The sequence below is a fragment of the Ursus americanus genome, chromosome 2, assembly GCF_024610735.1.
Source record: "Ursus americanus isolate L20-20 chromosome 2, mUrsAme1.1.p, whole genome shotgun sequence".
Classification (NCBI taxonomy): domain Eukaryota; kingdom Metazoa; phylum Chordata; class Mammalia; order Carnivora; family Ursidae; genus Ursus; species Ursus americanus.
In genome coordinates, this window is record NC_142128.1 from 78,966,320 (window position 1) to 78,991,705 (window position 25,386).

Below are 25,386 nucleotides of genomic sequence, written 5' to 3' on the forward strand. Positions count from 1 at the left end.
ACAGACAGCAGCGATGGAGGCTGCGCTCTGGAGGCTGGAGGAGCCTAGCAAATCCAGACAGGCATTTACACTGGTCTCGTAGAGGATGTGACCTTAATAGCCAACCATTTGCTCTAGCTTCACATAGTGGATAAGCAATCCTTTGTTCACCAATTTAAATTTCAACATTACCGTCGCCTAAGTTCTTCATTATCCTAGGGTCTGTTTTGGGTTCTATATCGGTCTGTATGATGTACAAATGTACAGTTATAATAATTGTAGCTCCCTGGTGGTACAAATTTCCTCTCGTTTTTTTTTTTTTTCAGTTTCTTCTTGGCTTTTATGAGAATAAGCTCACGTGTGTAGGTAAAGTCATAATAATTTTAACTAGTTTCATAAAACAGTTGGGGATTTGTATATAAATCACATTAAATTAATACATCTGTTTGGGGACTAACAATATTTTTATACTGCCATATTCTACCATTAATGAATACAGCAGCAGTGTCTTATTTCGGGGTTTTTTTTTTTTTTTTTTGATGTCCCTCAGTAAAATTTTCCCATTGTTTTTCATGTAGCTGCTGCAGAACTTTTATTAAATTTATTCCTAGATATTTTAGATTACGTACTCCAGTGAGCAGGAATTTTTTATGATGCTTTTTAATTGATAAAATTCTGGCATGTAGTGAACTTTTTATATATTAATTTTATAACTGACCATGTTTCTGAACTCCTAACTAGCTCCCATAATTTTTCAATTTAGTCTCATGGGTTTTCTAGGTAGAAAATCATATTGTCTATAAATAATAATTTTTCTTCCTTCTCCAAGAATTATATTTCTTATTTCTCTTTTCTGCCCTTTTACATTGGCTGTAACTTCAGAATAGTGTAAAATGAATAGCTATGATGTCTTTTTTTAATAATAATTTTTTATTATGTTATGTTAGTCACCATACAGTATATCCTTAGTTTTTGATGTAATGTTCCATGATTCGTTACTTGCATATAACACCCAGTGCACCATGCAATACGTGCCCTCCTTAATACCCACCCATCACCGGCCTATCCCAGTCCCCCAGCCCCCTCCCCTCTGAAGCCCTCAGTTTGTCTCCCAGAGTCCATAGTCTCTCATGGGTCATTCCCCTTTCTGTTTACTCCCTCTTCATTCTTCCCTTCTTTCTCCTACCGATCTTCCTGCTATTTCTTATGTTCCATAAATGAGTGAAACCATATGATAATTGTCTTTCTCTGCGTGACTTATTTCACTTAGCATAATCTCTTCTAGTCCCGTCCATGTTGCTGCAAATGTTGGGTAATTGTTCTTTCTGATGGCTGAGTAATATTACATTGTACATATGGACCACATCTTCTTAATCCAGTCATCTGTTGAAGGGCATCTCGGCTCCTTCCACGATTTAGCTATTGTGGATAATGCTACTATGAACATTGGGGTACATATGGCCCTTCTCTTTACTACGTCTTTGGGGTAAATACCCAGTAGTGCAATTGCTGGATCACAGGGTAGCTCAATTTTTAACTTTTTAAGGGACCTCCACACTGTTTTCCAAAGTGGCTGTACCAACTTGCATTCCCACCAGCAGTGTAAGAGGGATCCCCTTTCTCCACATCCTCTCCAACATTTGTTGTTTCCTGCCTTGTCCATTTTTGCCATTCTAACTGGCATAAGGTGGTATCTCAAGGTGGTTTTGATCTGAATTTCCCTGATGGCTAATGATTTTGAACATTTTTTCATGTGTCTGTTAGCCATTTGTATGTCTTCATTGGAAAAGTGTCTGTTCATATCTTCTGCCCATTTTATGATTTGATTATTTGTTTCCCGTGTATTGAGTTTGAGAAATTCTTTGTAGATCTTGGATACTAGTCTTTATCTGTAGTGTCAATTGCAAATATCTTCTCCCATTCCATAGGCTGCCTCTTAGTTTTTTTGACTGTTTCCTTGGCTGTGCAGAAGCTTTTATCTTGGTGAAGTCCCACAACTTCATTTTATCTTTTGTTTCTCTTGCCTTTGGAGATGTGTCATGAAAAAAGTTGCTCTGGCCGATGTCAAAGAGGTTGCAGCCTATGTTCTCCTCTAGGATTTTTGGATTCCTGTCTCACATCGAGGTCTTTCATCCATTTGGAGTTTATCTTTGTGTATGGTGTGAGAGAGTGGTCAAATTTCATTCTTTTGCATATAGCTGTCCAATTTTCCCAGCACCATTTATTGAAGAGACTGTCTTTTTTCCACTGACTGTTTTTTCCTGCTTTATCAAAGATTAGTTGCCCAAAGTTCCATTGATCTATGTGTCTGTTTTTGTGCCAGTACCATGCTGTCTTTGTGATCACAGCTTTGTAGTATAGCTTGAAATCTGGCAACATGATGCCCCCAGCTTTGTTTTTCCTTTTCAACAATTCCTTGGTGATTCAGGGCCTTTTCTGGTTCCGCACAAATTTAAGGGCTGTTTGTTCCAGCTCTTTGAAAAATGTCTTTGGTATTTTGATCGGGATGGCATTGAAAATGCAGATTGCTCTGGGTAACATAGACATTTCAACTATGTTTATTCTTCCAATCCATGAACATGGAATACTTTTCTATCTTTTTGTGTCTTCTTCAATGTCTTTCATGAGTGATCTGTAGTTTCTAGAATATAGATCCTTTACCTCTCGGTTAAGTTAATTCTGAGATAACATATAATTTTTGGTGCTACTGTAAATGGAATGGATTCCCTAATTTCTCTTCAGTCTCATTGTTCGTGTATAGAAATGCAACTGATTTCTGAGCATTGATTTTGTATCCAGCCACATTACTGAATTGCTCTATAAGTTCTAGTAATTTGGGGGTGGAGTCTTTTGGGTTTTCCATATACAGTATCATCTCAATGATGTCATCTTTTATCTTGCTCTTACCTTTAATAAGACTGCTCCTAAAAAAAGAAAGAAAGAAAGAAAATGTTCCTGATGTTTTACTTCTAAATATCATATTGGCTGTTTGTCTCAGAGAGAAATTTTAAATCATATCAAGACAGTACATTTCTATTACTAGATTATGAACAGCTTTTTTTAATTGATGATTAATGTTTAATTTATATCTTTTTGTCTTGATTAGACTGACCAGAACATTGTCTGTTTTACTGGGACAAGGAAGCTGAAGCTTTTGATCCAAGGCTCTTTTTAATTGGATGCTGGCCTTCTACTTAGGCCTCAGCTGCTTCTCCAGGGAAGGACCCTCTGCTCTGTCCTTCTGCTACATAGAATACAAAAACCCTCAGCGTTGGGTCAAACTGGCCATCTACCATCTGACACTGCTCTTATGGCTGAGTTGCTAAGCACTCGAAACTGTTTAAATTTGTGTCACCCCGAAGTTAGAGCCTGCAAACCTATCTTGCTACCAGCATAGCAGTGTAATCTATCTACTCTTAGGCTTGGAGTAGCTTTTATTTGTTTGTTTGTCTGTTAGTTAGGGGGAAGGGCATCATAACAATGGTTTCTATCCACAGTCCATACTAGTTGTTTCCTCTTTGATCCTTGGGTACTTGTGATCCCAATCCCAACATAGCTCAATGGCTACTTTGCTTGGCTTTTCTTTTTTATTTTGATAAAAAAACGTTGTGGATTTTCATACTTCATTAAGATATAGTTTCTGTTATACAAGTTATTTAGAAAATTTCTGTACTTCGGAAATTTCCATCCTTTTTTCTGACAGTCAGAAATGTGTCTTCCATCAGGGAAGTGAGGAGGTGCACGGGATTCCATTAGAACTCCTCCAATTCATGACTATGTTTATATCCAAGCGGGTCCTCTTCCAATTCCCAAAGTTCCTATTCTGCCTCTTTTCCAATTTTCTTATTTCTTTCCAACCATCCACCTTCCTTCTTTCAGCAAGTGAACTTAGCTCTTACTTTACTGAGAAAATATGGGTTAATAGATAGGAATCACCATCCTTTCATCTATAAATAATTCTGGAGTCCTCCCTACCCTCTCCCCCAATTTATTCCCTTTCCTTCCATTTCATGGGACCCTCCATCTTCTCCTCTACCCATGCATGTGTGGGTATGATATCTACCCCTCTACCCATTCTTCATCCAATTCCATCATCTCTCTTCATATAGAATGTTCACCTCTGCTGCATTTGCCCCTCTCCCCTTTGTTGATTTGTAAACTTTAAACTCCTTTGGTCTTTGTTTTGGTTTGACTCTCTGGTTGCTTATTATTTTATCTCTCTCCTTCCCAGTCAGAAATATAGAAATCCACCAGTTCCTTCTCTGGCTCCTGCCCATTTCTTAAATGCTGAAACCCTCTCTCTACCCAGGATTTTATTTTTAGTGCTGTTTTTATTTCATAATACATTGAATGAGATTTTCCCTAGGTCATCTTCTTCACTCCCTGAACTTTCACTGGTCTAGATGCTGCTGACACCAGTGTCGTCATTTCTGTTTCAAACCCCACTCCCAAATTACACCCTGCCTGCTGAACCATCTCAACCTGGTATTCCACAAGCACCTCCACTGATCGAATCCCCCTCCCCAGATCTGCTCTTCTATTGTCATAAATGGCATAACCGTCCACCCAAGTCACTCAAGCCAAACTGGGAGTCACCTGAGCCTCATCCATTGCCTGCATATCCAGTCAGTGCCACACATTGTCCTTTCTCTTCAAGTTCTCTTGCGTCACTCTCCTCTCCTCTGTGCCCCCAACTGCAGCGTGATCCTAATTGGTTCCTCTTTGGTACCCCTTCTATGGTCTCTGTGCCCTGAATGTTGGTTTGTTTTGTCTTGTTTTGTTTTGGTGAACTAAGCCTTTCTGATCTCTAGCTTTCCCACATTCTTCCCAGTAGTCCCTCTCCCTAAAACACTTGTCTACTGTGATCCCAAGCTTGTAAAACACTCCTGAACACAATCATCAACTGAGATCTTCCTTAACAACAAAACCAAAAAGCAGTTCTATTTAAACCACTTGTGCTTAAAAACCTCTCGCAGACCTCTATTGCCCTTAAGATAAAGTTCAAACTCCTTAGCATGACATACAGATATTCTTCTCTGGAATTTTCTCTCACCAAACTTCTGTCCACTCCTTTGCTCATCCCAGCAAATTTCTCACGTCTCCCATCTCTGTCATTCACAATGCTGTTCCATGCCACCATGAGCCCTATCTCTGCTCAGCCTTTTTTTCTGTCTGCAGTGCATCTAATACCTCGTCCCCCATCCCTGGCAAGCAAACCAGCGTTTATCTTTTTGAAATGATCTCCAAAATCACCTACTCTTTGAGTCTTTTTCATGCCACCACCCATCACTTAGAACCGATCACCTTTCTTTTTTGCATTCCTGTGTAAACTTCTTACAAGGCCTTTAATGAACATATTTGTTTTCAAATCTATTTGTCTCCCTGTAATAATAAGCTTGTTATATTTTTTCCCCTATTCCTTTATCCGAAAACCAATATGGCCATCCAGAACTCATTTTTAAGCATTACGCAACCATTGACAACATAAAGATTAATAACATAGACTCTTTGCTCCAGGGAGCACACCTAGTGAAATGCACACATACGACATAGCAAGTACCCTGATAGTGATAGTCACCATCTACTTATCTCATAGGCACAGAGAAAGAGGTTAAACCACACACTCTTGAACACCCAATGGGTCAAAAAAAAAAATGACAAGGGAAATCAAAATATATCTTGAGTCAAACAAAGATGGAAATGCAACATACTAAAACTTATGGGATGCAGAAAAACAGTTCTAAGAGGAGAATGCATAGCTATAAATGCATGCATTAAGAAAAAAGATAGATCTCGGGGCACCTGGGTGGCACAGCGGTTAAGAGCCTGCCTTCAGCTCAGGGCGGGATCCCGGCATTATGGGATCGAGCCCCACGTCAGGCTCCTCCGCTATGAGCCTGCTTCTTCCTCTCCCACTCCCCCTGCTTGTGTTCCCTCTCTCGCTGGCTGTCTCTATCTCCGTCAAATAAATAAATAAAATCTTTAAAAAGAAAAAAAGAAAGAAAAAAGATAGATCTCAAAAAACAACTTAACATTACAAGGAACTAGAAAAAGAAGAAAAAACTAAACCAAAGTAAGTAGAAGGAAGAAAATTATAAAGATTAGAGCAGAAATGAAATAGAAATAAATGAAATAGAGAATAGGAAAATAATTAAAAAGATTTTTAAAAAACTAATAGTTCTTTGAAAAGATAAAGTTGACAAATCTTTAGTTAGATTAAACAAGAAAAAGAGAGGGAATTCAAATAAAATTGTAACTGACAAAGGAGACATTACAAATGATACAGAAATACAAAGAACTGTAAGAGACTACTATGAACAATTTATGCCAAAAATTGGATAACCTAGAAGAAATAGATAAATTACTAGAAATATGCAACCTGGTGGTACTGAATCATAAAGAAATAGAAAATCTTTACATCCAATAATAGGTGAGGAGATTGAATCAGTTATTGAAAACCTCCAAGGAAAGCCTAGGACGAGATTATTTCACTCATGAATCCTACTAAACATTTAAAGAAGAATTAACATCAATCCTTCTCAAATTCTGCCAAAAAACTGAAGAGGAGGGAACTCTCCCAAATTCATCCCATGATGCTACTAGCATTACCTTGATACCAAAGCCAGATAAGGACAGTACAAGAAAAAAACTACAGGCCAATATCCCTGGTGAACATAGACACAAGATTCTCAACGAAGTACTAGCAAACAGCATTCAACAACAATTGAAAGGATCACACACCATGATCCAGTGGGATTCATCCCTGGAATGCAAGGATGGTTCAACAAATACAAATCAATAAATGTGATGTATATTACATTAATAGAATAAAAGATAAAAATAATATAATCATCTCAATAGATAGGGTGGATCATTTAAAAAAATTCAACGTCCTTTCATGATAAAAACTCTTAACAAATTAGGTATGGAAGTAACATATCTCAACATAATGAAGGCCATATATGACAACTCCACAGCTAACAACATATTCAATGATGAAATGTTCCTCTAAGATCAGGAACAGGACAGCGGTGCCCACTCCTATTCAACACAGTACTGGAAGACCTAGCCAGAGGACTTATCTGGCTTTGGTGCCAAGGTAAAGCCAGAGCAATCAGGCAAGAAATAAAATAAAAAGCATCCAACAAAATGAAGAAGAAAATTGTCTCTCTTTGTAGATGACTTGATCTTACATGTAGAAAACTCTAAAAACTTTATTTTTCTGTGTTAAAGCAGAAATTCATTAAAATCTATTTATATAGTGTTTTATAAACAACAAAAAAAAGTACACAGTCCTCATCATTCAGGTCAATAACTCTATTCCCAGAAGTGCTTTGAGAGAAGACAGGTTTCTCTGCCCTTCCCTTAAGAAAGAAATTCTGTTTATAATCCTGAAAATGATGCTTTATTATGCCACCTCTTACAAGAACAACCCCACTGAGATCCCAAAACCTCTGCAGAGCGTGAAGAGATTTTAGCAAAGAACCTCCCCCAGCATGCAGGGCCTTCTCGCAGAGGTATCATGCAAGAGACACATAAAAAGGTGGCTGTGTCAGGGGAGAGTATGTGATCTGACAGGTGAGCCATGAAGAGCCTGATGGCCCAGGTAGCAGCTCCACACTGTGGAGCATGGCCAGCTAGGACTGCATAACCTCCAAGCTTTTTCCTACTCCTTATTTTCTGAGGTGGCTTTGGCCTCCAAAATATATCAGTCACATTACAAGGTGCTTTGCCAAAGGCCCCTGCTGTAATTTCAAACAAAACTTTATCAATCCCACTTTTGCTGCTTCTTCCATTTCTTCTAGACCATCCATGCTTTCAAACATATCATCTACCACCTCTTCCATGATCCCAGCCTTCATAATCTTTTTGGAGAATTCCTGTATGGTGCCCTGGATTGATGAGATCTTCACAGACTCTGAGTGGCCTTCATCACTTCGGTGCTCTTGTGCAGGACAGGAACCAGCCACCTTCAAACCACCAACTGATTCTTCATCCCCATAAGCAGAGAGTTCATGTGAGCTTTGGATGCACAAAGCTTGCTCACAGCCTTCCTTGACCTATCATCTCATTAGCCGGAACCACACAGACATCCTTCTGGCCCTTCTTGGCAGCATCTTTCACAGATTGTTTCACTCTTTCTTTTTCTCTTTGGATATCTCTTATTTGCCTATCTGCAGCTCTCATTTCCTTTTCTAATCAGCAAGATCAACATCAGAGAAGCAATTGCATTGCTGTACACTAATAAGGAACTATTTGAAAACAAAATAAAGACACCTCCCGCCCCAGCGTTTAGAATAGCATCCAAAGAAAATTTCTTAGGAATAAATTTAACCAAGGAGGTGAAAGATTTGTATAGTTTCAAACTATAAAACATTGATGAAAGAAACTAAAGAAAACACAATTAAATGAAAGGATATTCTGTGTTCATGGATTAGAAGAACCAACATTGTTAAAACGTCCATGCTAGTCAAAGTGATCTATAGATTCAGTGCAACCCCCATTAAGACTTGAATGGTGTTCTTTATGGAAATAGGGGTAAAGTCCTAAAATTCATATGGAAACATGAAAGACCCTAAATAACCAAACCATCCTGAGAAAGAAGAGCTAAGTTGAATGTATCACAATTCCTGATTTCAAATTCAATCACAAAGCTAGAGTAATCAAAAAAAGTAGGTATAAAAACAGACATATAGACCACTGGAACAGAATTGAGAACTCAGAAATAAACCCATGCATATATGATCAACTAGTATTTGGCAAAGGAGCTAATACTTCTCAATGGAGAAAAGATAGTCTCTTCAATAAATGGTGTTGGGAAAACTAGATATTCACACGCAGAAGAATGAACTACACCCTTATCTTACACTACTCACAAAATGGATTAAGACTTAGATGTAAGATCTGAAACTGTAAAAGTTCTAGAAGAAAATAGGGGTGTAAGCTCCTTGACCTTGGCCATAACAATGGTTTTTGGATTTGACACCGAAAGCACAAGAAACAAAAGCAAAATTAAATGAGTGGTACCACATCAATCCAAAAAGGTTTGGCAGAGGAAAAGAAATAATCAAAAAAATGAAAAGGCGATCTCTGGAATGGAAGAAAATATTTGCAAACTGCATATCTGATAAGAAGTTAATGTCCAAAATATATAAGGAAGTCAAACTCAGTAACAAAATCCAAAAAACTAAACCCAAATAAGCCAATTAAAAATGGGACCTGGATAGATATTTTCCCAAGGAAGATCTGCAAATGGCCAACAGGTACGTGGAAAAGTCTACCACATTCATCATATTGCTAATTGTCAGAGAAATGCAAATCAAAACCACAAGGAGTCATCACCTCATATAGGTTAGGATGGCTATTATTGAAGAGACAACAAATAACAAGTGCTAGCTGGAATATAAAGAGAAGGAAATACATAGACTGTTGGTGGAAATATAAATAGGAACGGCCATTTTGGAAAAGAGTATGGTGGTTCCTCCAAAAAACCAAAACAAACAAACAAACAAAAAACTTAAAAATAAACTACCATATGATTTATCAATTCTATTTTGGGCACATATCAGAAGGAAATGAAATCACTATCTTAAAGAGATATCTGTGTCCTTAGGTTTATTTTAGCATTATTTACAATAGTCAAGACATGAAAACAACAATGTATCTATCAACGGATGACTGAAAAGAAAATGTGAAATATCTATCTATCTATCTATCTATCTATCTATCTATCTATCTATCTATATACATCTATCTAGATATGTGTGTGTGTGTGTGTGTGTGTATTCCATTCATATAATGGAATATTATCTGCAACAACATGGATGAACCTTGAGGGCATTATGCTAAATGAAATAAGTCAGAGAAAAACAAATACTGTATGATCTTACTTATATGCAGAATCTAGAAAAACTGAATTATAGAAACAGTAGATTGGAAGTTGCCAGGGACCGGGGGTGGGAAGGGGAGGGGGATGTGTGAAGGTGGTCGAAGGATATAAACCTTCAGCTTTGGGGTGAATAATATTTGGGACTTAATGTTTAGCATGATGACAATAGTTAACAATATTATACTATATACTTGAAAGTTGCTAAGAGAGTAGATCTTAAAAGTTCTCACCATATACACACACACACACACACACAAGTAACTATGTGATGTGATGTGTTAACTAACCTTATTGTTGTAATCATATTGCAATATATACAGGCTCAACTCATCACATAGTACACCTTAAACGAACACAATATTACATGTTAATTTTATCTCAGTAAAGATGGAAAAAATTTCAAGCAAATATTAACAAGAGAAAAAAAGGGAACAGAAATTCAATAAGGCAAGAAAGCAGGAAATATATTCCCTATATGTGTGTACTTTTTCCAGGACAAGGGGGCAGGAGCCAGAGAGCTTCCCATTCCCCTCTTCCACCTCAAACACAAATAAAATATTATAATTCATCCCCTCTAGCAGAACAGAGAATTGTTGCCTCCAGCAGGAACTGTATTCCCCACTAATCTCTGAAACTGTACTTTTTTGTAACTATTTGTAACAAATCATTGAATTAATTTCCTTTTTATTTCCTTATGAGAATACTAAATTACTAATATTATCAAAATGTTCTCCCTCACTGGAAAATTCCCCTGATTCTAGTGTTTGAGTTTATATGATTCCATTTGGAGTTGATTTTAGAAGACATGAATTTTTTTTAAAAGGAAATATTCAGTACTAAAGTTGGTCTAAGCATTCTCCTCTTTGTAGGATCTTTTTTCTTTTTTAGGTTCTTTCTCTCATCTTTTATTCACTCTCTTCTTTAATAGTGCTACTTTCCATACAGCACTTTTCATTTTCAAAATGTATCCAGACTTTTCAAAATAAATGTTGGCCTCCCAAATACAAACCTTGGGGCTCAGATGGACCGTTTGGGGATAATCCCTCAGCCCCCATAAAGAAAGCCGAAGTTTTACCAAAAGTCTTCACTTTACAATCTTCTCTGACTGAACACAGCCTACAGGAGATTGGGTTTGCAGATATTTAGAGCATCTCTTTTTTTCTCCTTTCTTAGAGTGCTTGGGCTGCCAAAATACCACAGCCCATGCAGTAAACACAAGAATTTATTTTCTTAGGGTTCTGGAAACAGGGCAGCCCAAGATCAAGGGGCCAGCTAGTCCTGTTCCTAGGGAGGGCTCTCTCCCAGCAGCAGACGGCAGCCTTCTTGCTGTGTTCTCACCTGATGGACGGGGAGTAGACGCTCTTTGGTATCTCTCATCAGGACATTAATCCTATCAGAGCAAGATGCCACCCCAAGACCCTATTATGCCTTAATTACTTCCTTTCACTCCAAATAGAGTCACATTGGGGATTAGGGCTTCACATGGATTTTAGGAGGACACAAGGCAGTCCACAGCACCCCTGAAAAAACTATACTACAAAGTCAAAATGGACAAATGCACACAGAAACTATCCCTAAGTCAAGTACCCATTGGCATCAGTTAACGGTGGAAAAGACTTAGCGAGTTGTGTCACCCGCCACTGCCTCTTCTGCCCCTCCAAAGGTGGAATCTACTTTCTCTTGTGTTTCAGAGCACTTTAGGAGAGTTCTACCTCCGCAGCAATATGATTACAACAATAAGGTTAGTTAACACATCACATCACAGCTGACACTGCCTGGGCACTTCTGCAAAGATGGAGATGTGCTCCTTCTGCCCACCACGCACACCTCCCTCTCCACTGGAACAGTGGAGCACCTCTTCGTGAGGCAAGCATCTGTCCTTGGGTGCCTTCCATTTTCTCTCTCTTCTCCAGGGACCTGTGTGTGCCATGCTTCTCTCTTTCCAGCAGAAATCTTCCCTTCCATCTCCCTTGCAATCCTTCTAGATGTTGGAGACCATCCATGCCCCCTGCAAAGTGCTATCTAAGAGCAAGCTCCCCCCCGCCCCCATCACCGTTCCTTGGCCCCTCAGCTCTGTGTAGTACATTCAGCACCAGCTTCTGCTGGCTCCTGGAAGCCTTGCCTCCCCCAGTGCAGTCCGCCCTGCAGGTGGAGCTGGAAGAGGCTCGGGTTCAGAAGGGGTTCTCCATCTTGGTGTCATCTCCCACATCCATTGCTACCACTGAGTGGTGGTGGTCCATGGGATACACGCAGTGCCCCTGGAGGCTGGCAACCTCCCCATCTTCTCCAGGCCTCCTATCTGCCAGGGCGGAGAACGGCAGAGAGCTGAGCATATCTGAACCCCTGAGATGTGACTGGATGACGAGAGAGTCTGGCTGTCGTTTGCTCCTGCTCCCAGGCTGAAGGGAACATCTATTTGAGCTTCCCTCAGTGCCTGGGGTGGAGTTGCACACAGGAGAACAGAGACATCCTCCCTTCTTTACTGTAATCCTGAGTCACCCCACCCCCCAACAGTGGAGGACACAGAACTAGGCCCAGTGTTGGGGCACTGTTAGCCACTTCTCTGAGAAGAGCACACTATAAAGAAGCAAAAAGCATAAAGAAAGAGAATAGGAGGACTTACAATGATGCACACGGTTCCTATTTATACCATCAAATTAATCTCCTATCTTTCCTTTTTTCTTCCTTTCTCTCTCTCTTTCTTCCTTCCCCCACACCTCCCTCTTTTCCTCCCTCCCTCCTTCCTTCCTTCCATGGCCTCAGACCAATCATTGAGGGCCTGCTCTACAATGCTCTAAGATTTGTTTTGCATAACTTTTATTAAGTTTTTACTAAAGTTATACTCATAAAAACATTCTGTTGGGCCAAAAATTAAAATGTAGTCAGTTAAAGAAGCACCTTAAGCGGATATTCCCCTAATTCAACACTTCGCTTCTCTTGAAAGCTGCATGTTACTTTTGGGGGTCCCTGGGTGGCTCAGTCAGTTAAGCATCTGACTTCAGCTCAGGTCATGGCCTCAGGGACCTGGGATCGAGCCCCACATCAGGCTCCTCACTCAGCAGGGAGTCTGCTTGTCCCACTGTCTCTCCCCCTGTTCGTGCTCTCTCCCTCTCTCTCTCTCAAATAAATAAAATCTTAGAAGAAGAAGAAGAAGAAGAAGAAGAAGAAGAAGAAGAAGAAGAAGAAGAAGAAGAAGAAGAAGAGGAAGAGGAAGAAGAAAGAAGAAGGAGATGACAACGACGACAACGAATGCATGTTACTTTTAAATCAAGTCTGTAGGGCCACCGGCATATGGTTTAATGGTCAGAGTAAGTCAGCCTGGGTGGAATTCCAGCCCTACCACTGCTGACTGTGCTCTTGACCAAGTTACTCAGGTTCTCAAAGGCTGCATTTCCCCACCTCTGAACATGGTGATAATAATGCTAACTATCTCATTAGACTATTGTGAGGATAATATTAATCAACACATGTAAAGTACGTATGAAAGGGCCTGGCATCTAGTAAGTCTTTAACAAATATCATATATTATTATTATCATATTAGTCTTAAATTTTTATTGAGTACCTATATTATCTGCCTCAAATTTCCCTAGGCAGGTGAGATGTGTGCGTTGACTGGCCTAACTTACTGAATTGCCTGACCCAGGTGAGTGTTTCAGAGTGATGGGAACAAGGACTTGCAGGGCACCTGGGAGCATCATAACCATGAGGCGTGTGGCACCAGAGTCTCCAAGACACCACTGTCATGACCAGTGGCTGCCATTATGAACATCTGGGATTTCTTCCATTTGCATTTAAGACTCCTCATGAAAACCTGGCAGACAACATTGTACAATAATCTTTCCTCACGAAGCAACATTGTAATGTGCTTATAAAAAATAACGGGTTCTAACACATCCGTGTCTTCACATTATTTTCAAGGGCAGCCATGATTCCTCCCATCTTTCCATGTTTCGACCAGGAGGGAGATAACTCTTCTCAGCTTCCTCGATGCATAGCCCCTTTTGTACGGGGTCTAGGCTCAGTGGCAGAACAGTAGATGCCTGTAGAATGGAACCACGAGGCTCACAGGCAAAATGAAGTAACATGTTTTTAAGCAACCCAGGAAATGGTTTCTCTGTCCTGACGCTCCTCCAGGTCAATGGCTCACATGCTTGCCTTCTCTGGTACAACTCCTCTTGCCCTCCCTCTGTGACCACCTCACACGAAGCTGGAAGTGCAGCCCCAGTAGCGGGCCCCACCCTGGTTCCGGTCAGGAACATTCCCACGAGCACATCAGCTACCCCCTCACTCAACCACAGCACATCAGAACAACGGCTTATCCAGGGATAGAGTCTCTGAAGAGTTCACAAAAATAAAAAATCGTTTATTATTTCAAAAATATTGGGCATTTTTTGCAACGACATGGATAGAGCTGGAGAGTATCATGCTAAGCAAAATAAGTCTGTCAGACAAAGACAAACACCATATGATTTCCCTCACACGTGGAATTTGAGAGACAAAACAAGAGAGTAAAGGGGGAAAGAAGAAAGAGGGAGAGAGACAAATCAAGAAACAGACTCTTAACTCTAGAGAACAAACTGATGGTTCCCAGAGGGGAGGTGGGCGGGGGATGGGTAAAAGAGGGGATGGGGAGGAAGCAGCGCACTTGTGATGAGCACCCCGTGATGTATGGAAGGGTTGAATCACTATGCTGTCCACCCAAAACTAATAGAACACTGTATATTAACTAACTGGAATTAAAAACTTACAGGGTGCCTGGGTGGCTCAGTCGTTAAGCGGCTGCCTTCGGTTCAGGTCATGATCCCAGGGTCCTGGGATCAAGCCCCACATCAGGCTCCCTGCTCAGTGGGGAGTCTGCTTCTCCTTCTGCCTCTGTCTGCCACTCCCCCCCTGCTCGTGCTCTCGCTCACTCACTCTCTCTCACTCTCAAATAAATAAATAAAATCTTGGAAAAAAAAAACACTTACGACAATACAGGACACTTGGCCGAGGAGCCATGTTGAAATGTGCTTTGACCAACAGGCTTTAGAAGCACTTACCTTTCCTTCCCCGGAAGCAATTGCTCCTCACACCTGCCGAGCTCTGCACATTCACAGAGCACATGGGCAGCGGCTCCACCTTCACACCCACCATGTGCAGTAGGCAAGCAGCTTCTATCGATAATAACAATAATAATAATAGTAATAATAAAAACTCTCACCAAGAGTTTACTTGGTGCCAGTTACGGAGCCCAGGGTCTCGTATGCAGGAGCTGAGCTGTCATTAACCACTCTGAGGATCCCTGTTGAAAGATGAGGAAACCAAAGCTCGAGACAGCAACCTCTCCCCATTTTACAGATGAGAGCTCCAGGGATTCACCCCAGCAGGGGTGGTATGTCCAGGTCTAGCACCAAGTTCTCCAAGGCCTTTTCTAAGGCACCATACCGTTTTTCAGCATCTCCAAGTCACCCATGGGGTCTGAGGCCTTTTGGGCACCACGTGGGGGGCTCACTGTCCCAGCCCAGGAGAGGTCAGTCACAGTGGTCAATTGACTGTGCCTGCAGGCCACGCTCTGTACCCAGACACAAAGATATCTCATAACCAAAGGCAAAGGGCGTGATCCCAGTTGGAAATGACTAACGGGGATCCTTTGCCTCTGAGGCCAGAGCTTGAATCTACAACTAGTTCGTGCCAGTTCCACTGGCGTGCTGTCTACACAATGCGAACCATGGCATTTGGCAATGGCTCTTAAATTTGGCACACTCCACGCTCCTCCTGGACCCACGAGATAACATAACCAAATGTTTTCTGATGCTGTAAGAAATGAGTGTTTTGCAGGTAGGAGGAAATGCAAACATCATCTGTATAAGGGGCTTGCTCCATCCAATCCCAAGGGCAAAATGGCTCACTCCTTCCCGACCCTTCAAAAGGTTAAATGTGAGCAAGGGCCCAGATAAATGGTCACAATGCAAACAAAGTCATGTAAATAAATGCATCTCTGATCTATGCAGGCTCGTGATGCCAAATATGCCATCTGCACCATTTCTCATGATGAGTCGATTTTTTCCCCCCTAAATGTCCCAAGCAATGAGAAGATGACCATGTTTATGCAGACCAAGGCATGCATCATTTGATACTCCTGGAATTTTTTTTAGAGTTCAGATCCACAGAGAATTAGTAGCATTTGTGTCTTTCTAGGTTAGCTTGGAGTTGGAAGAAAGAAAGAAATCTCACTAGAAAGGAATAGGGCTCATATCCAGGGCCTGAGAGGGTACCTGCAATTGATTGTGATTTTTAGTGGGTTCTAGCAGCATCTGCAGTCTAAGACTGCTCCCCTTGCCCTTTACTCATTCACTTAGCAAAAGCCTTATCAGAATCTAATTATGGTGGGAGCGTGTTAGGTATTATGGATGCCAAGTTAGATAAAAGACGGTGCTCGCCTTAGAGAGATAGTCCTTGTACTGTGAGAATTTGCTTGGCATGATTTATGGATAACTTCTTGAGAAATAAAAATCAGGAGTCTGTAATCAGAATCACATGTGGATGGAGCTTCTTAAAAATACAAATGACCAGAATGTATCCCTTCAATTACTAATCCATCCACAGCAGAGCTCAGGTATCTAGGTTTTTTAAAAAAACAAAACAAAAATGGAACTTGTAGGTCAAGGGTCATCAAACATCTTTTTGTAAAGAGCCACAGAATAAATATGTTCAGCTTTGTGGGTGATACAACATTTGTTGCAACGACTCACCCCTGCCATTGTAGCCTGAAAGTAGCCACAGACAACATGAGAGTAAGAGGGTGTGGCTGTGTTCCCATAGAACTTGACTGTTGCAAAAACAGGCAGCACGCTGGATTTAGCCCGTGGGCTGTAGTTTTCCATGTCCTGTGCTATATGATTCTTATAGGCAACTAGGCTTGAGATCTACTTGCCTAGAAAATATTGTGACTTTGTGGGCGTGGGACGAACACTACCACAGATAGGAACAGAAGGAATACTGCTTTTCCCAGCCACATCAGAGTGCAGAAACCTTCCTTCAAAACAAGCCTTACAATGCTTACATTGAATCTGGTCAAATACTTCGCAGAGATCCATATTCAAGCGCCCTTGTTGTTGGAGGTAGGGACTTTTACTCGATAGACAGTCTACACCAAGAAATTAATCTACCTGCATTCTAAGTTTTTCTGAGATCAGAAAAAAAATAGATATTTCTATGATTATTAGATGTATCATTGCATCTTAGGATGTGGTGTAGAAAAGAAATATAGAGCTTTCGAAAGACAGTTTTTAAATTCTAAGGTAGGTCTAAGCTCTTAACTTATAATATTTGGTAGACTTAAGGAAAACACATCAACTTTTAACTATAAACTATTTGATATTCTTTTAGTTCTAAGATTTTTGAAATACACTTTGTGCTTATTGAACGGCAAATTCGCTTCAACACTTATGAAATAACTTCGGAACCAATACTCCAACTCTTGCATAATACACAGTTTTGTGGGAGAAACAATAACAAAAAGTACCCATGGCCTAAGTGGTAAATGCTATAGTCAGGGAAACGCAGCCACGGGAGCGACTTTCTTGGAGCCTTTGAGCAGGGATAGGGTGAAGGAGGCAGAAGCAGGGAAAGCATCAGGGGACTCCAGGAAGAGCCATAAGAATGAGGCAGCATTTGAGCTGGACACTGAAGGATTAGTAGGAGCTCTCCAGGCCCACAAAGTGCAAAGGAGGGGGTATTATTTGAGCAAGGGCACTGAGTCAGGAAAAGCACTCATGTGTAAGGAGTGAGGTCTAGGCTACTCTGGCATGAGGGCAAGATGTGGGGGGAGAATAGCGGAAGAAAAAGCAAAAGAAAACAGCCTGAGAGGAGGTCTGGAGATGGTAATGCCAAAGCTTTGACATTTCTTTGAATAGGCTAAGGGAAGTCGTTTACATTTTAAAGTAAGGAATTGACCTAATCTTGTCTGAATTTCAGAAAGATTATCCTGATCCAGAGAAGAGCCGGCCTTGAGCCTGTTCAAATGTTCAAAATCTGACCACCAAACAGGGATAGTAAAATCTACCTCCCACATCCCGCCACCAGAAGCTAACCCAATTCCCCAAATGCCGGGATCCTGGGAACGTGTATTCAGGAAGCAGGCCCTCATTGCCCCATTCCCTCTAGAAGGGCGCAGGGTACCCCCTGAGGCCCAGGACCCAGCTTTGTCACCTATCCCCCTGACAGCCACAGGTGGAGAAAAAAATGCAACAGGACGAGAAAAACAAACAAACCAACAAACAAAAATCCTTTCAATCGTGTGAGAAAGACTTTGAAACACAGGCTCTTTCCTATTGGGGCCCTCATGCTGTCTCCATTCAAACCAGCTCGCAGTCAGCTGCGCAAATGTGCTCGGTCTGTGGGTCAAAGGCACTGGCCACCCATGCTTCCATCAAGCTTCGCTAGTTTTTGAGCGAAAAAACCATGTTTGTAACATCCTCGTTAGTGTAATATGCCCTTAGATATACCTGCGAGGCAGCCTCACTGTCTGGTCGTGTCTGAAATACAGGCTTCTGCTCTCCTGACTGTCTGTCCCTACCCCGCGCGCGTTTCCCCCACTGTACCTAGTGCTCCCGCTGGGCGACAGCGACCTGGCCTTCCCTACAGCCTTGCCGCCTTCTCTGCGTGACCCCCACTCCCCAGTTCAGAGCAGTTACAGGACTTCAAGGAGACCAAAGGAGGTTGGTGCTTAAGGAAAAGCAGTGCCCCCTCTGTTGGAAAGGTGGCCAGGTGAGCAAAACTCTCCGAGCGGAAACTGGTCCATCCCCGGCAAGCCGGCAGGCACTTAATGAGGGCTTTTAAAGAGATCCTTTCAATAAGCGTTTATTGACCATTTGCTGTGCCTGCTATAAAAACCTAATAAGGCCCAGCAGTGATAAGAATTTTCTCTGTGGTGTCGACTGCTTCATCATAGAAGCTCCTAGATTTTTCTAAAATCGTGCAAGGGAAAGAATAAAATCCTTCCAGGCCACCTTTAGCACCACGAAGGAGACCTTTCTCTCTCCCTCTGGTCAGCTGCATCAGACGGGGTCTCAGCAGAGGAAAAGCAGCTGGCCCTGGGCCACAGAGCAAGCTGCTGGTCTAAGGAGAGAGAAAAAACCTGCAGAAACACGTGCTCACTTGACTTGATTTCTGGTCATAAAGCAACCAATTACCCAACGAGGATAAAACAGCAGTTGTTGGGTTTTTTTTTTTTCTTTTTTCCCCCCTATTCTGCTTTCACAATCATCTTTCTTCCCTGTTTCTAAAATTGATTTCATTCCCATTTAGCTAGAAGCCAAACAGAGCCCTTAGTCCGCTGTGTCCAGTTCACTCTCCATCATGTCATCTTATTTTAAATTTAGAATCCAAATCCTTGTTTACATGTAAATAACTCAGTGTTATTTATGCTTATTTAAAAACAAATACAAAGAGACCACTAATTATCAATATTGTTTGACATATACCATTTTCAGCAAAAGATCCTATTACGAGAGCTCATTTTTCATTATTTAAAGATAGTTTTTAGCTCTTTTTCTCTTGAGGACTGGGTTTGGATAATTGAGCTTTAAAGAAAGATTGAAAACTCTCTGGATATAAATAGAGGGAAAAAACTGAAATGTTAAGTACAAAGTTGTCGTCCACTATCGCCCTTCTCTTCAATAATGGAAATCAGTTTAGTGCACCATGCAAAAGAGCATCCTTATATTTTCAAATTGCAAGTGTCCAATTATGTACAAGGGTCAAGGCAGAATTGATCTGAAGGAGCTCAATTTTAAAATCCTTTTAAAAATCAGGACAAAGGATGCTGTATTATTAAACGAAATGTTTAAAAACGAAAAGTATTATGTGTGCCGCATGAGGGAAGATCAGATTTTTATTAATGCAAGTTTTAAATGCTGATTAATCCTCTCGAGAGTCAGTTTCCCAAAGCATTGGACTGTATTCAAGTCTTTTTCAAAACGGCACATCACTCCCATTATTCTGAATATTAATTGAACAACATTATAACTAAGGATACAAAGCAAGATTTAAAAGATGATTATGGCTGTCAGTGCTTACATCTAAATAAGTCTTTGGAAATTCAGGCTTAGAAGGAAAAAAAATGTTGGAAATTGGTCTTAGAACAGCAAAGATCTCTCTTAGCCTTTTTAAAAAAATGAATGGGATGCTTAAGAACTCAAAGCTTCAGCTGTGACTTGGTCTTAATGTATTTAGCCGGGCAATCCTCAGTCAGAAATCAGAGTTACTTCCGACTTGTGATTTGGGACAATGTCAAGGGCATTTTCTTTAGGGAAGGAAAAGGGGAACCAAAGAATATTATTAGTTGATAGAATTTTTCCATTTCCTTACTTTGTATTTCTATTTTGGTCTCTTGTCTAAACTCAAAAAAATCAAAGAATTAGCCAAATTTAATCAAATAAAATATTACTATGGTTTCAAAACAACTCATTAAGCTCAGAGTCAAGCAACTGCAAGTCAGTAATGACTTATTTTCGCAATAACCAATTGTCTAAATTCTATCTCCCAAATCCAGTGTGGGGGTACATAAGATCCCTATTTCCCCACCAGAAGTGATGGAAAATATTGGCTTCTCTTATGACCTGGGGGAATTCTAGTTTCGTTTTGTTTCCTTAAATGGTTGCTATGTATTTGAGCGATAGCTCTTTGTTCGAAAGGATGCAAAAGCCACTCTTACATCTAATTCTAGTAAGATAAATGGCATTATGAAGGGAATATTAAAAATTTACAGCCCTCTTTACTAAGTTTATTCGTCAGCCAAACATGCTGAATATTGCATAACACACACACACATACACACACAAAAGCATGCCATCCCAACGATGAAAAAGATATGAAGAAATAATGATGCAATGATAACAATTCTGATGGAGTTTGCAGATCTCCATCGCTGTTTGGCAAGTCATTTAATTGCATTGCGCCAAACCAGCAGAATCACGCAATATGTTAGCGTAAAGGGTCCACAGTTTAAGGGGAAAATCTAGAAGTGTTAACTATACACTGTCTAATTATACAACCTTACTGTCCCAGAATGTGATTTCAGAAACCATTTCTGACATATGGGAAAAGGGTAGAACAGCTGGTCATTAAGGTTTTCTCAAGACTATTTAGCCACACACTTGAATGTAATTAAAGTGAAACACTAAATACTGCACTTGTGCTACAATGTATTTTTAATTTTTATGGCATGTGGTAAAAGTAAATAGATGCAGAGCGTTCAAGTTTCTCCATTCGGCATCCAGCTTGTCAAAGACGCAGTGTCTGGCGGAGCGTGAGCAGAGTCCTGGTATAAGTCACAGACGTCCATGTGGGGTGTTTAAGGCTGTATTAAAGGGACTGAATTTGGCGATACTCCGAGGAATGTCTACTGGGAACTCCCAGACAAAGCATGAGATGAATTTGTTCATTTATTCATTCACTCCTCAAACACGACCTGGAATTCTTTTTTGAGGAGAAAGACATTAGCTTGGCCCTCACATTGCTCATATCTCACTGTGTTTAAAACACAGTGACAGAAGGTGGTTTGAGGGTAGTCGGAGCCAGGAAGGGGTGTCTGGCCCCCACTGAGCATGTCAAGCAAAGCCCCCCCAGAATAGGAGTCATCTTAGCTAGGAAAAAAAAAAAAAAAAGCTTATGCAAAGGCTAAGAGAGGAAAAAGAATGTTGTGCTATGAATAGAATCTTTACAATTATTGAATGTTCACAATGTTCTGGACTGCGGCTAAGCTCCTGACATTCATTATTTCATTTACAGATGAGGAAACTCACAGGACAGTTCATGACAAAGCAGTTAGCGAGTGACTGGGTCAAACCTGAGTGTGTCGGATGCCAAGTCTACCTTCTCCATATTACATGCCCAAATTGACATGTATGTAGCATGTTCATTTCACCTTCAAAGAACTGCATGTATAAAGTCGGTCCTTATAAAAACCCTATGATTAAGGTAATGAAAAAGCAAGGTGCAGAGTGGGAGAAAATATCTATAAACCATGTGATAAAGAACTTGTACCCAGAATATATAAAGGACTCTCAAAACTCAACAAAGTAGGCAAAAGATTTAAACGAACACTTCACCAAAGAATACATACTATGGCAAATAAGCACATGAAAAAAAAAGTGCTCAACATCATTACCCATTAGGGAAATGCAAATTGAAAGCACAAAGAAATCCCACTGCATCTCTATGCGAATGCCTAAAATAATAAAAGTAACAACTATCCCAAGTGCTAGCAAAAATGTGGAGTAACTAGAACTCTCACAGATTGCCGGTGGGAGGGCAAGATTGTATAGCCATTCTGGAAAAATCTGGCAGTTTCTTATAAAGTGAAGCATACACTTACCATGTGACTCAACAAACCCACTCCTAGCTATTTACCCTAGAGAAACAAAAACCCACGTGACTATTTAGAGCAGCATTGTTCATAATCTTAGAAAACTGGAAACAATCCAAATGTCCTTCAACAAATGAAGTGACAAGCTGTCTTACATCCGTACAATGGAATACTACTCAGCCACGAAAAGGAGTAACCTAATGAGACACGCGCACCATGGAAGAATCCCAAAGGCATTATGTTGAGGATAGAAGCCAGTTGTAAAAGGTGGCACATAGCATGACATTCTGAGAAAGGGAACCCATATGGGATTGTTGCCATGGGCTGGGGTAGGGGATGGTTTCACTTCAAAGGGGCAGTAGGAGGGAATTTTTAGGGTGAGGACACTGTTCTGTATCCTAATTGCAGTGGTACGTACACGAACATATGCATTGTTTAAACTCAAAGAACTGCACAACAAAAAATAAAGTGTACTGAGTATAAATTTAAAAATAAAAATAAAAACCCCATGGGGTACACGTTCTAGTTTGGGTTCTCCAAAAAAAGAAAATCCTGAGATAAGAAACTGGGGGTTAAGAATTTATTTGCAGGGGCGCCTGGGTGGCACAGCGGTTAAGCGTCTGCCTTCGGCTCAGGGCGTGATCCCGGCGTTATGGGATCGAGCCCCACATCAGGCTCCTCCGCTATGAGCCTGCTTCCTCCTCTCCCACTCCCCCTGCTTTGTGTTCCCTCTCTTGCTGGCTGTCTTTATCTCTGTTGAATAAATAAATAAAATCTTTAAAAAAAAAAAAATTTATTTGCAAAGTGAATCCAGGCATCACAAGTGAAGAAATGGGGACAGTGAGACAGAGAAAGGAGAAAAGTAAAAACCAAAAAAGTGCATTAATGAGAGGGTTTGCACTGTGGACAACCTCAGGTCAGTCCTGCCGAGCATCTTCTGAGAAACCATATGGAATATGGCTCAGAATCACTCCAAATGGCAGGTATCTTTCAAATTAAGTTTGCCCCCAGGAGCACAAACTCTTAGGCTTCTAGGTTTTGTAAGTGCCTTTGAAAGCCCTCAGGCAAAGAAGAGGAAAGACCCAGATCCCTGAGGTGGGAAGACGTGGACTGTCTCGCATAGCTGGTCATGAGTGCAGGTGCGCTGAGGGATATGGGAAGGCAAGCAGCAGCATTTGCTAGGGAGGTGTCAGTAACGGTTGCTCTACACATTTGGTTTTGCAATAAAGTGGGAGAAATTTGCCAAACAATTAAAATAAATATAGCAATGTTGATAATAAGAACTCTTGTCATTAAGGAAAACACTTGCAATATGCCAGGTACCACATTGGACAAGCCAGACTTCTTCATATTCTATCATATAATTTTTCCAACAGCCCTATGAGGTAAACGTTAATATCCCCATTTTACAAGCAAGGAAACTGAGGCTCAAAGCAATTAATTAATTAATTAGCTTTCCCAAAGATGCAGGTGCGTGCGCACACACACACACAGAGCTAAGGAGTCAACTTAGAAGCCCATAGTTTTGTTTTGTTTTAAGATTTTATTTATTTATTTGAGAGAGAGAGAGACAGGCAGCGAGAGAGGGAACACAAGCAGGGGGAGTGGAGAGGAAGAAGCCAGCTCCCAGCAGAGAAGTCTAATGCGGGGCTCGATCCCAGAACGCCAGGATCACGCCCTGAGCCAAAGGCAGATGCTTAATGACTGAGCCACCCAGGCGCCCCTAGAAGCCCATAGTTTTCCCACCATTCTTGCTTAGTGCCTACTCTGATTTATGTTGCTACATAGCATTACAGAAGATACAGTAATTCTGAGAAAACTGTGCATAGCAGGGGGAATCATGAATTGTGATTACAAAGCCAGACCTAAGTCCCTCCAGGGCTGAGCCCTACTTGTGGGAATAGTCAGGCCTTCTCTTTCCAGCTATCTATGAGCATGTCATCATTCATTTGAATCTTCAATTGATAGTGACTGAGAAAAAGAAAAAGAAGACATGAAACTCATACCAATCCACTTTAACTCCATACACAAATGTCCAGAAAATTTTGAAACTTTGGCTTATAAGAAATGGAAAATTGGCTGTAAATAATAATATGTCTGCTGCTGCTTTCATTTCATTGCCATCGATGACCAGGCTGATGCTCTGGCTGTAAGCATTGATCCTGTAGCTTCAGACTCCGTAACACCACCAGTATTTATACCTTTCATGTTCCTTACTGCTCCTTTTTTTTTTTTTAAGATTTTATTTATTTATTTTACACACAGAAAGAGAGAGTAGCAGAGGGAGAGGGAAAAGTAGACTCCCCACTGAGCAGGGATTCCAACGTGGGGCTCTATCCCAGGACCCCAGGATCATGACCTGAGCCCAACACTTTACTGAGTAAGCCACCCAAGTGCCCCCCCACACACTTGATTTAGGGCAAAATTGTGAATGCAATTCAGGTGGGGGAAAGATGGTCTTACAGGGAGTGGGATCAGCTGGAGATTCTCACGGGGAAAAACTCTGATTAATATTAAATTTTAAAAAGCTAAATATGCATATTAAAGGAATAAAAACAGACTGAACAACGTCCAACTATGCAGACAAAATGGGAAGGGGATCAGAATATGGTACCCTAAAATACAGCACTTCGGCATGGAAATCGTTTTGAGCTATAGGTACTGAGAATGAACAAATGCGGGAAGAGTTATCTGCCACCTAGTATCTGCCTAAAAGCAGGGTGTGCGTGGAAACAGCACACCTGCCCGCCCGGGAGAGTAGCATTTCTTATCAGCACAGAGAAGGGTGGATACCACGGTGAATTTGCACAAACTGCTTCTTTACGGGCAGTCCCTCCAACCCTGAAGGTGACTTGGCTGCAAAAGGACATGAAGTTGGAGTTGTTCATCATTACAGGAAGTCTAAGATTAAAGAGTCATCCACCTTCCCTTACTCTCCCCCAATCGCTGTTGTCTTCATAGTCGCTGGACACAGAGGCTCTGGGCAAACCTCAGAGATATTGCAGAATTGGTTCCACACCATCTCAATAAATTGAATATCACGGTAAAACAAGTCAAATAACTTTTTTGGTTACACTATCCTGTAGTCTAGTAAGTATACAATAGCCTCATGTCCAAAAAACTGTGTCTACCTTAATTAAAAAATACTGTATTGCTAAAAAAGGTAA

General features: G+C 40.9%; 1 long non-coding RNA gene and 1 pseudogene across 2 annotated transcripts in view; both read right to left on the minus strand.

Moving 5' to 3' along the window:
• Positions 1-937: 937 nt before the first annotated feature.
• The window catches only part of LOC123776183 (uncharacterized), a 150,236-nt gene continuing 125,787 nt past the window's right edge, over positions 938-25,386 (minus strand). For both annotated transcript variants that reach the window (XR_015722624.1, XR_015722625.1), the window contains one exon: positions 938-2,903. This is a non-coding gene — a long non-coding RNA (uncharacterized LOC123776183). The remainder of the gene's footprint in view (positions 2,904-25,386) is intronic.
• Positions 6,629-15,003, minus strand: LOC123776180 (charged multivesicular body protein 3 pseudogene; annotated as a pseudogene).